Here is a 13,446-nt window from a genome sequence, read left to right as displayed (position 1 = left end):
TTTGTAGTATTCCAGTTTTGCCCCAATAATTTTTCTTGAAGTTTGTTCTGTCTACAATTAATATAATCATTTCAGCTTTCTTTTTATTAATGTCAGCATGCTATTTCTATTCCTGTCCCTTAACCTTTAATGTATTTAAAGTGGATTTATTCTAAGCAGCTTATAGTTGGATGGTATTTTTTGACCCACTATGATAATCCCTGCCTGCTCATTGGCATACTAAGACCATTGATATTTAAATTGATTATTCAAATAATAGGATTAATGTCTACCATATTTGTTACTGTTTTCTGGTCATTGCCCTTGTCCTTCTTATTTTTGTCTTCCACTCTTTTTCTGCTTTTTGTAGTTTTCATTGAGCATTTTATATAATTCTACTTTCTCTCCTTTTTTAGCATTTTGATTATAATTTTAAAAATGTTTTTAGTGGTTACCCTAGAGTTTGTAATATACATTTAATTTAAAAATAGTCTAAGTCTACTTTCAAATAACACTATACTGCTTCACAGGTAGTTCAAGTACCTTATGAAAATAAAATATTTCTAATTCTTCCATCCCATTTCTTGTGTCATTACTGTCATTTTATTTATATACTTATATATACTTTCATTGCACTTATACACTTACATCTTTTTAAAAAACTTTAATTTTTTCTTATTCTTAGTTGATCAAATAGAAATTTGTTCAAGACAACAGCAAAAATGTATTTAAATTAGAATATTTCACTTCATTCTCTTCTTGCTTGCATAGTTTCTGAGCAAAAGCGGATGCAATTCTAACTTAGCTACTCCATAGGTAAGATATTTCCCAACTCCCCTTGGACTTTTCAGGATTTTTGGTTTTGTTTTTGATTTTTTGGAATTTAAATATATATGTAAGTGGATTTTTTTGTTTCTTGGTTGGTTGATTGGTTGATTGTTTTTTGTTGTTGTCATTTTGGCATTTATCTTGCATGGTGTTTTCCGAGACTCCTGGAACTTTGATTTGATATCTGACATTAATTTGGGTAAATTCTCAATCATTACTGTTTCAACTATTTCTTCTGTTTCTTTTTCTCTTTCCTTTCTTTCTGGTCTTCTCGTTACATGTAGGTTACACCATTTTTAGTTGTCCCATGGTTCCTGGATATTTTAACTATTTTAGCCTTCCTTTTTTTTTTTCTTTTTCCAGTTTGGCATTCCTATTGATACATCTTCAATTTCAGAGATTCTTTCCTCAGCTGTATCCAGTCGTTAATGAACCATTCAAGATCCTTCTTCATTTCTGTTACAGTGTTTTTGATCTCTAGCATTTCTTCTTGATTCTTTCTTACAATTTCTTCCTCTCTGTTGCTAATACCTATTTGGTTCTTACATGTTGTTTACTTTTTCCTTTAGAAACATTACATGTTAATCAGTTATTTTAATATCCTGATTTGATAATTCCAACATTCCTTCCATACTTGAGTCCTATTCTAATGCTTGCTCTATCTCTTCAAACTGTGAGTTATTTTTCCTTTTAGTAGCATTGAAATTTTTTGTTGGTAACCAGACATGATGTAGTGTGTAAAAGGAACTGCAGCATATATGCCTTAAGTAATATTGCAGTAAGGTGTAGAAGAAGGGAATCATTCTGTAGTCCTATGATTATGTCAGAGTTTGAGTGAGACTGCTCAGACTGTAAACTTCACACATACTTCAGTCTTTTTCCTCTTAGGTGGGACAGTATGGTTAGAGATGGCTGGAATTGGGCATTTCCTTTCTTCCACATGGATGGATAGAGGAAAATGAGTTGGGTAATTCCCTTCCCTCAATTCACTCAGATCCTGATAAAACCCCAATAGGTTAGGCAATGGTAAAATAACTTCTCTTAAAGATAGTTCTTATTAAGAATAACATAATTCTCTGAGTTATTTCAAAAGAGTTAATTTTCCCCTATCCTCCCAGAAGCAAAGAGAGATTTTTCTCCAGTATTCACTTTGAAGTTCTGGTAGAGTTCCTTGAGGCAGAACTCACACACACGTGGGTGTACTGCCTTAAGCCTGGGTCCATGGATTTCACAATTCTCAGACTTCTCTGCACTGAGATTTCAGCAATTTGTCAATTAGAGTTCTAGTTTTCCTATCCCAGTAGTTGCTCCCTCAGAAGCTTCTGCTTGTTGGTCTCCATTCTGGAAAGTTTTGAATTTCTGTATCTGTCTATTTGACTCTCCAATTTTGGAGACAGCAGTTTTCCCTGTGACCTAAGTTCTTCAATAGATTCAAGAGGATTTTTGTTTTTCAGTTTCTTCAGATATTTGTTGGAAAAAAGTGACAACCTCAAAGCTCCTCACATATTGGACCCTTTAAATTCATTTTTAATATAAACGTGCCAGCTATAAGTAAGACATCTCCCTTCTGGTTCTTTCCTTTCCCCTTGGAAGAGCCAAATAATTCCAGTAATTTGTACTAAAATATATTGGAACATTCTGTTCCCCAATTATGTCCACTAGATATAACTCAGATATAGTTCAATTAAAACAGTAGGACATTGTTGGTGTTATGGGCAGTCTCATTCTGAAATATGAAGGCAAATGAGTTGGGTTATTCTTGATGGATCACTAAGTCTCCCTGCAAGAAATCATATAAATCATGATGAGAAATGGACTGTGAGATCCACTTCATAAATCCTGGCCAAGTTTCCAAAGGTAGCATCTTGCAATCTCAAAGTCAGTGCTCAGCATTTCAGATGCAAACCTGCAGCCCAACTTCTGCAGGAGTTAATGTGTTAGCATTTTAACAAATTGAACCACTTTGGTGGCCTATTTATCAGTTCAAGCTATTTGGAAATGTTGAGACCATATGTCGTCCATTGAAATGAACACTAAACACTGCATTTATAAATGGTAATTTATGACTCATAAATGTCTTTGCTATTAAAGCCATTCTGCCACTGTGAATGGAATTGATAGCAGGTTCTGAGCTCTGTGGTATGTGTAATTTTTTTTCCCTATTTAGGAATGTTGTAGATATTAAAGCTTAGATGCCTCATGGAAATGTTATTTTTAGAAAACTATGCATATCAAAAAGATTATGTTTTTATGCTAGATTTTCATATTCACAAATTTGACAGACAGGTTAAATATATGTGTGCATGTGCATATGGTGAAGATTTTTTATATGTTTGTATAGACAAAGATTATAGAATTATAGCTCTAAAATGTGGAAGTTACACCTTATTATCTGTCCAGGCCTTGGATTTACTTGTGTAGTTGAAACTGCAAGTCATCTACTCTCATATCTCCTTTCTCCTTCTTTAGTAATAGATTGAAAGACTTTGAGCTGGACATGTGGCCTCCTGGAATAAAGACTGTATTATTCACGTCCCTTGCAAATAGGATAGCAAAATGACGAGTCAGTGTAAGCAGAAAGATTGTATAGAAACTTTTAAGAAACCACATTAAAATGCAACTGGATTACTTTACATGAAATTATTGATCCTTTCTTCATCGTTCTGGGTGAAAACTCAGATGTCAGGCTGGAACTTGAGCACTCATTTGGACACTGAGGACTTAGGACTGACTATATCACACTTGGAAGAAACCCAGACCCCAGACAAACCCTAAAGGACATATACTGGCCCTGGAAAATGTAGCTCAGACTTATTTTATGTAAAAAAACAGAAGAGATGGCAGAAAAAAAAATTTGTTCTTTACAGAGCCATACTTATATAGTATATAAGTATACAGTATACATATACTATATATAACGTATAGCATATACAGTATATACTATAGAATATAACGTATAGCATATACAGTATATACTATAGTATAACACGTATAGCATATACAGTATATACTATAGTATATCACGTATAGCATATACAGCATATACTATAGTATATCACGTATAGCATATACAGCATATACTATAGTATATCACGTATAGCATATACAGCATATACTATAGTATATCACGTATAGCATATACAGTATATACTATAGTATATCACGTATAGCATATACAGTATATACTATAGTATATCACGTATGGCATATACAGTATATACTATAGTATATCACGTATGGCATATACAGTATATACTATAGTATATCACGTATGGCATATACAGTATATACTATAGTATATAATGTATAGCAGATACAGTATATACTATAGTATATAACGTATAGCAGATACAGTATATACTATAGTATATAACATATAGCATATATAGTACATACTATACTATATAATGTATAGCATATATAGTATATACTATACTATATAATGTATCGCATATATAGTACATATACTATATACAGTATATATACTATATATACTGTATATACATTATACTATATATAGTATATTCTGTATACTATATACTGTATAGTATATACTGTATATACATTATACTATATATAGTATATACTGTATACTACATACTGTATAGTATATACTGTATACTATACCATATACTATATAGTGTATACAGCATATATACTATATAGTATATATACACTATATACACTATATAGTATACATATACTATATACACTATATAGTATACATATACTATATAGTACATAGTATATATATACTGTATAGTATATACTGTATATACATTATACTATATATAGTATATACTGTATACTATATACTGTATAGTATATACTGTATACTATACTATATACACTATATAGTATATATACTATATAGTATATAGTATATATGTACTATATATACTCTATAGTATATACAGTATTTATACACTATATAGTATATGGTATATATACACTATATAGCATACCATATATACTATTTATAATGTATAGTATATATGGTATATACTATAGTATATAATGTATAGCATGTATAGTATATATACTATAGTATACAATGTATGGTATATATAGTATATATACTATATACAGTATACTGTATATAGTATATATACTATATATACTGTATAGTATATACATATATACAGTATATAGTATATATGCTGTATAGTATATACAGTATATACACACTATATAGTATATACTATATATACTATATATACACTATAGTGTATATACACTATATAGTATATACTATATATACACACTATATATACACTATAGTATATATACACTATATATGGTATATATAGTATATATACACTATATAGTATATATACACTGTGTAGTATATATAGTATATATACACTATGTAGTATATATAGTATGTGTAGTATATATAGTATATATACACTATGTAGTATATATAGTATATATAGTATATATAGTATATATACACTATATAGTATATATAGTATATATATAGTATATATAGTATATATACACTATATAGTATATATAGTATATATATACTATATATCTAGTATATATACACTATATAGTATATATACACTGTATAGTATATACAGTATATATAGTACACATACAGTGTATAGTATATATAGTATATATATAGTACATATACACTGTATAGTATATATAGTATATATAGTACATATACACTGTATAGTATATATAGTATATATAGTACATATACACTGTATAGTATATAAGGTATATATATAGTACATATACACTATATAGTATATATAGTACATATACACTATGTAGTATATATACACTATATAGTATATATGTATATATAGTACATATACACTATATAGTATATATAGCATATATAGTACATATACACTATATAGTATATATAGCATATATAGTATATATACACTATATAGTATATATAATATATATATCATATATATACACTATACAGTATATAGTATATATAGTATATATACTATATATACACTATAATATATACTATATATATGTATATATACTATATATACATATATGTATATGTATATATGTACATATGTATATATGTGTACATATGTATATATGTATACATATATGTGTATATATTATATATACTATATATACACTATATAGTATACACATATATAGTATACAGTATATATACACACGTATATAGTATATACACATATATGTATATATATACATATGTAGTTTATATATATATGTGTATATATACATAGTATATAATATATATACATATATAGTATATATATACATACATATATAGTATATAATATATATACTATATACTATATAGTGTATATATACACTATATAATACATAGTATATATATACACTATATAGTATATAGTGTATATATATACACATATATAGTATAGTATATACACAGGGTTCAGTACTATCCCTGGTTTCAGGCATCTACTGGAGGTCTTGGAAAGTATGACCCATGGATGGATAATGAGGGAATACTACATAAGTGTGTTTGTGTGTATGTGTGTATATATATATATATATATATATATATATAAAACTATATTTGTGTGTGTGTATATATATAGTTAACATATTTTGGACATGAGTTTTAGTATGCTGTTTGGAAGTTCTGATGCTTCAAAAAATTGTATTATATATTATGTATTGTTATTAATATATACAGTTAATACCATGACATTTGTTTCTAAGGAGAATCAAGTATTTGAAATTCTAGTGAAGCAGTGAGATAATGTTAGAGCTAAAACACTCTGTGAACTTGTAGAAAAGACAAAGGATTTCCTTGTTTTTAAAGGAAAGTTGTAACCTTCAGTAGGCATGACTCCAAGCATGATAATTAGAATGGAATTTTAACATTGACTCAAATTTAAAATGTAATTCTATATCTAAACCCACATCCCCCACCCCCCACTAACTCTGTTCAGATTTATAAAGTAATTTAAATCTTTTACTGGATGTTCTCATCTGATGTGCTAGGAATTCATCTCCCTTTAATCAATTCAAGCATTTGTTTTAAGAGAAAATACTCTATAAATATTACTGTTTAGAGGCTGAGGGTCATAAAAGATGTATTTCTTTAAGAATTTAGAGTTTTGTGACAAGAAAGATGTTTGCACTAAGAATGAAGAACTCGTTAGATGGAGTAAAAAAATACGAAGTGTTTCAATTCAGCCAGATGGATCTAATTGTAAGAATATCAGAAACTCAACTTACTTAGCCACACATTTTTCTTTTCAAATAGGTATCCTTACCTTTCTTACCAGTTTTGTGTATTGATTAATGTTGATGCATGTAAATTGCACAAAACGTTCTATGGCATGTAATGTTATACTCAAGAAAGATGGTATTAACTGTAAGAGAATTGTGAAAGTGCAAGAATGAAGAAAATGTTGAAGAATGCTTCAGCTGAAAGGAGGGATTTGAAGTGAAACTTCAAGTCAAATTTTTTATTCAATTGAAAAAGTTCAAATATATGAAAATATAAGGAATACCCTAATGTACATCTATGTACTAAATATAGAGTATAATTGCATTTTAGTAAGTGGCCATATTTGCTTTCAATTTTGTTGAGAGAAGAAAATATTACAAGTATGTTTCAAGACATTCGTGTACCTTTTGGAATAAATATGTCTGCTTCCCTCCACTTCTGAAGTAAGTAATATTATTAAACGGTATTTATTTTTTCCATGCATTGACAGGCCGAATTCTAGGATGGCTCCTAAGATTCCCCCATCGCTGTTGTACACACGTCTTCTCCCAGTTATTCAATCAAACACTAATCTAGGTGCTGCTGTAATAGAATGCTGCCGATATAATTAAGATCCCAAATCAGCTTACCTTAACAAAGAAAGCTTATTCTCAAATAGCCTGACCTAATCAGAGAGTTCCTAAAAGAACTGTTTCTGGAAAAGAGATTCAAAGTGTGAGAGACAGTCAACATGGGGAGGATTTTCTATTGTTGGCTTTGAAGATGGAGGAAGCCATAAGTGGAAATGAACTCCTCTAGCAAAATTCTAGACAGCCTCTAGTTGCTGTGGGTGACCCAGTTAACAGGCAGCAAGAAAATGGAGACCTCAGATGTACAATACAAGGAACTAAATTCTTCCAACCATCTGAAGGAGCTTGGAAGAGAACCTCAAGCCACAGATGAGACCCTAGCCTTGGCCTAGATTCCAGTCTTGTGAGACACTGAGAAGAGAACTCAGCCATGCCATGCCCATATTTCTTACAGAAATGTGAGTGAGAATAAATGCATTTTGTTTCTAGCCACTTCGTTTGTGATAATTTGTTATGCAGCAATAGAAAATTAACACGTGCATGTTTTTCACATTAAGATTATACACACACACACTATTTCAAATGGTCTCAAATTATTTAAAATGGTACATTATTCTGCGACTTTTTTCCTATAAATATTATAGTATGGTGATTTAATGATGTCAACACATGCAACTACATGTTAATCATTTTTACATAGCAGCAGTCAGCAATCTTTTATTTGTAAAGGCCTCGACAGTAAATATTTTAGGATAAAAGCGCTATAGACAATACATGAAGGAATTATTGGCTACGTCTCCATAAAACTTATGAAGAAAGGTAGTGAGCTAAATTTGACAAACAGGCTATAGTTCGTCAGATCCTGGCATATAATATTCTACTCTACATATATGGCACAACTTATTTATTCATTCTTCATTAGCTCTACATTTGTTTCCAATTTTTCACTTTCACAAACATTAAATTTATTCTAACCTATTGTTTAAGAGTGCTAGAATTTCTTCAGACTGGTGGTGTTAACGCAATCCTCAATAAGAAATATATTGGATAACATTCCAATAAACACCTACACACACAAACAGAAGTGTTCTGTATGCTAAATTGTACATGATGGCACTGTGCACATGTACTTAAATTTGCTATTCACAAAACAATACTCCCATTATTTTGTACTGTATTCTTAAAAATTCTGGGTTAACCACCGAATAAATTTAAAACTTTGAAAATAATTTGCTAAAGAATATGCTTTGAAGGGATATTGTTGGGCTAAAGAATATGCTCATATTAAATTTTACTATATGGCGTAAAATTACTCATGAAATTCTCCCCAACAATTAGTAAATGTTTGCTTCTCTACAATCTTTTTATGATTTTTACTTTCAATATTGAAATAATTGTAGGCTTACAAGAAAGTTGCATAAATATTAAAAGACAGTTCCCATACTCCCCCGATCTAGCTTCACTTAATGTTAACGTCTTACATAGTTTAATTATTGAAACCAGGAAACCAACACTGTTAAAATTTGGTACTTAAAAAACTACAGACTTTAATTCAAATTTCACCAGTTTTCCTTCGTGTGTTTGTGTGTGTTTTCATTCTAGCAAGGATCCTGTGTTGCATTTACTTTCTGTTCTTCCTTAGACTCTTCTAACATGTAATATTTCCTCAATCTTTCCTTGTCTTTCATGGTCTTGACAGTTTTGAAGAATACTAATTGGTTATTTTGTACAATGTTCTTCAATTTGAGTTTATCTCGTGTGTTTTTCATGATTGGAATGAGATATTTTTGGCAACAACATCACAGAAATGATGTGCCTTTCTTGGTGCATGGTGTCAAGGAATTCACGACGTCAATGTCATTACCAGCGATGTTAACTTTGTTCATTTGGTTAAAGTAGTGTTTTTCTGGGTTTCTCCACTGTAAAACTACTCTCTTTTGCTTTGTAGTTAATACATATCTTGAGGAAGTTACTTTGAAACTTTGTAAAATCTGTTTCTCTTTAAACTTTCACTCACTAAATTTTGCATCTATCAGTGGATCTTGTCTGCAACAGTTTTCACTATACTTTTTGCCTAATGATAATTATTTCCCTTTTGCCTTTTTAGACAAACAAATGAATCAAAAAGTGTCTGTTGTTTTATGAAAATTTAGAGATTTCAAGTGCTGTTGAGCATCTTTTCTTACATTTATTGGCTACTAGTATTTTGTTTGAATTGTATATTACTCTACTTATTATTTTCTTCAGTTTGATATCACCTTTTTCTAATTGATTTGTTAAAGCTCTTTATGTATTGTAAATTCTAATGTTTTGTCATATAGGTGTGGTTGTAAATACATTTCGCTTGAACGTAGTTTGCATTTTTAATCATTTATGCTTTCTTTTTTGGACATAATTATACTATGTAGTAAATTATGGGAAATTTTGCTTTATATTCTATAACTTTTAAAATCTAGTTTTTATAAATCCATTTCTAGCTGAGGTTTTAGTCTATATTTTATCCTTTAAAAAATTAATTTTCACATATAGATGCTTAATTTATCTGGAATTTATTCTTATTTATTCCTATATATGGTGTGAGGTAAGAATAAAACCATATTTTTCACTGATTAACCTATTTGATTAGGAATTATTTATTTCACTGAATTAGAAAACCATTTTTGTCATATATGAAAATCCACATATATGTGCCCCTTCTATGGGTCTCCACTTTGTTTCAATGCTTGGTTTTACTCCTGAGTGTTTATAACACAGTATTTTAATGTAGACCACTTTACTGTAAGTCTTGATAGCATAGGAAGTCCTGCTTCTTGTTTTCCTGCACTAGAAAAATTTCTTAATCTACTATATTAGAATCAGTTGCTTGATTTCCACAAGAAATCAATTCACAATTACTTTTGGTATGTGTCAAATTTATAGGTTAATTTAGTGAAAGTAGGTTTTTTAAGAAATCAAGTCTCTCCATTTTTGAACATGGTATAGCACTTCATTCATACAGGTATTCTTTTGTCAAAACAAATACTTTCTCTTAAGTTAAATGTTATAGAACATTTTTTTGCAATACTCTATAAAGAGGCCCATTTCTATGTCACTTAAAGTAAAAAACATACATTTTTATGCATGTTTAAATGCATAAGAAAGGTATTTTAAACTCAGTATTTCAACCATAATATGAAAAAAATCTGAAGAATTATGAGATGCTTTATGAAGGGTCTTCAGTATATAGCTCTTCCCTCTGGGGATTTTTTTTCTCTAAAGTGTCATGACTTGGAGAGGATAAAGACCTATTCAAAAAGTTTTTTTAAAAAGTACATTGTATTTGTAATTGAGTTTATAAATTGTTATGCAATCCAACTCCAGCTATCATTATTTAAAGTACTGAGTTTGGGAAAATAATCACCAGAGATCATATGAAGATTTCAAGAGACAGCAGGTAACAGATTCTTGATGATTTTATAATTGTAAACAGCCCATCTGAGTCTATTTGTCTCTCTTTTGTAAAAATTGTTCAGATCTCCATGAATGAATGAACTTGTATGAAAGGTACAGGCATACTTTAAAGATATTGCAGATTTGACTCCAAACCACTGTAATAAAGTGAATATTGCAATAAAGAAAGTCACAAATTTTTTGTTTCCCTGTGCATATAAAAGTAATGTTTATACTATACTGTAGTCTATTGAGTGTGAAATAACATTATGTCTAAAAATATACATAACAATTAAAATATTTTATTGCTAAAATATGCTGACACAGAGACATAAAGTGAGCACATGCTGTCGGAAAAAAAGGCACCGATAGATTTGCTTGATGCAGGGTTGCCACAAACCTTCAATTTGTAAAAAAAATTGCACTGGCTGCAAAGTGCAATAAAACAAGATAATGCCTGTATTTCTGAAATGAGGGCATTTTGCATGAGGACATGACCTTTAAAAGCAAGAAACCTATTTGACCTTCTATAAATAACATTTCCAATAAATTAGTTAGAAATAGCATACCATATGAGCAAATTACAATGGGAACAGATTGAGAAATAGACACCATTTTGAGGAAAAGGTCAATATAAATGTAATGTAAACATATAGGACATGGAAAATTATCAGGGTAATCTTTAAAGTGAATAGCTGTAATAGAACATTACTTCTAGAAACGGTCTTAAAGACTGAGTAGTCCAATCCTCTCATTTTGCAAATAAATAAAATGAGGCCCTGAGAAGATATATAACTTACTTAATAAACATGACAAAGAGGTGCTCTTTCTCCTTGGCATTTTATTTTTTTTTTCTTTCTGATTGTTAATTGTGGAAAGACTCTACCATCCTTATAAATTAAATGGGCTTGTCTTTTTTTCACATTGCAATATGTGGCAATTGGTGAAGGTATGTCTGACAAGACTAACCAGGGAGGTGAGAGACTTTGGGAATACTGGAATTGAACCGGGAACTACTGTATAGTAGGTTCATTTCAGAAATAGAAAATAATAATGGTAGAAACAAGCAAGCATTCATATGTGGGATTCTATAGTTCCAAAAACTTAGGGGCAGTAGGTGTTGTTTTTGATTCAAAGTAGGTAATCTAAATCCCAGAAACGTAAAAACTAGTCAGACTGTGGGGAGTTCACGAGGCAAGGAACATTTGGATTCTAAGAACATCAGCAAAGAGGAATGTATAAAATGATACAAAGTCATTATATCTTATAATATGTATAGGGTTGAATCTTCTTATTCTTAGCCCAAGGCTGTTCATTAACTGCCCCAGGTTTTTTAAGTCCTGACTTTTATAAGCACACAGGATTTCAGTTCAAATTAAGTAAACAACTACTGAGTACCTATTTTGTATGGCAACTCCATTCAAAGTTGTAGCTCTTCCAAAGATATTCAAACTCTGTGTCTGTTTTCCAGGACATTAAACGTAATGGCGAAGGCAGATGTATAAAAATCTGTGACATAGAACAGAGCTGACCTAGACCTATCCTCCACACTACATTCACATTTATCACATATTTATTTTCATTTTAATTTTTACATTTTTTCTTAATTAAAAGTGGAGTTTCACTATGTCACCCAGACTGGAATGCAGCAACTTGATCATTGCTCAGTGCAGGCTCGAACTCCTAGGTTCAAACAATCCTCCTGTTTCAGCCTCCTGAGTAGCTGGGATTAGAGCCTTAAACCACCACACCTGGCTCATCATACATTAAATGCATAGGAATTTCAGAAAATTTTGTATTTTAGAGAATAATGGATACAAAATTACTTAGATAATTTGATGTCAATTACCATCAGTGCTACTTAAAGACTATTTAATGGCTTGCAGTGATTTTTTTAATGATCAAATTATAGGAATTTTCTCTGCAAAAAAAAATCTTTTTTTGTTGTTTATTTAAGCCTACAGTGCCTGATATTTTCAGGCAGTCTCCCATTCAAGTCCTAACCAGGCTCAACCCTGCTTAACTTCTGAGATCAGATGAGATCAGGTGTGTTCAGGGTGGTATGGCCATAGACCACCCTAAATTTTCTATAGCATTCATATAACTGTTACAAAAGAAAGGTACTTAAGTGTTTTTTTTCCTTCTCTTCAGGGCAGCAAGAATCCACACTGTTAATACGTTTGAAATTGATGACTTTAGAAGTAAATGTTTGAATCTTACTCTCATTTTTATTAAAAGGATAAAGTATTACATGCTCAAGATTTTAAGAAAAATCTTTACAGAGATATATATTAAAGTAAAATTTGCTCCTCTGTTTCTATTCTTTATCTAATTCAAATTAATACATTTACACCTTAACACAGTATAATCTAGAGTTATTAAAAACCTAATTATGAAAGTAACCTTCAAAGTATTACAAAATAC

The 13,446-nt window shown here is 30.1% G+C and overlaps 1 pseudogene; it reads right to left on the bottom strand.

Moving 5' to 3' along the window:
- Window positions 1-12,977: 12,977 nt before the first annotated feature.
- LOC112206279 (5S ribosomal RNA) lies at window positions 12,978-13,096 on the bottom strand (annotated as a pseudogene).
- Between the last annotated feature and the right edge of the window lie 350 nt (window positions 13,097-13,446).

This window comes from Pan troglodytes, chromosome 17 (assembly GCF_028858775.2).
Source record: "Pan troglodytes isolate AG18354 chromosome 17, NHGRI_mPanTro3-v2.0_pri, whole genome shotgun sequence".
NCBI classification, from domain to species: Eukaryota; Metazoa; Chordata; class Mammalia; order Primates; family Hominidae; genus Pan; species Pan troglodytes.
Note: the sequence above shows the minus strand (reverse complement) of the source record. Positions and strands in the feature narration are given on the sequence as shown.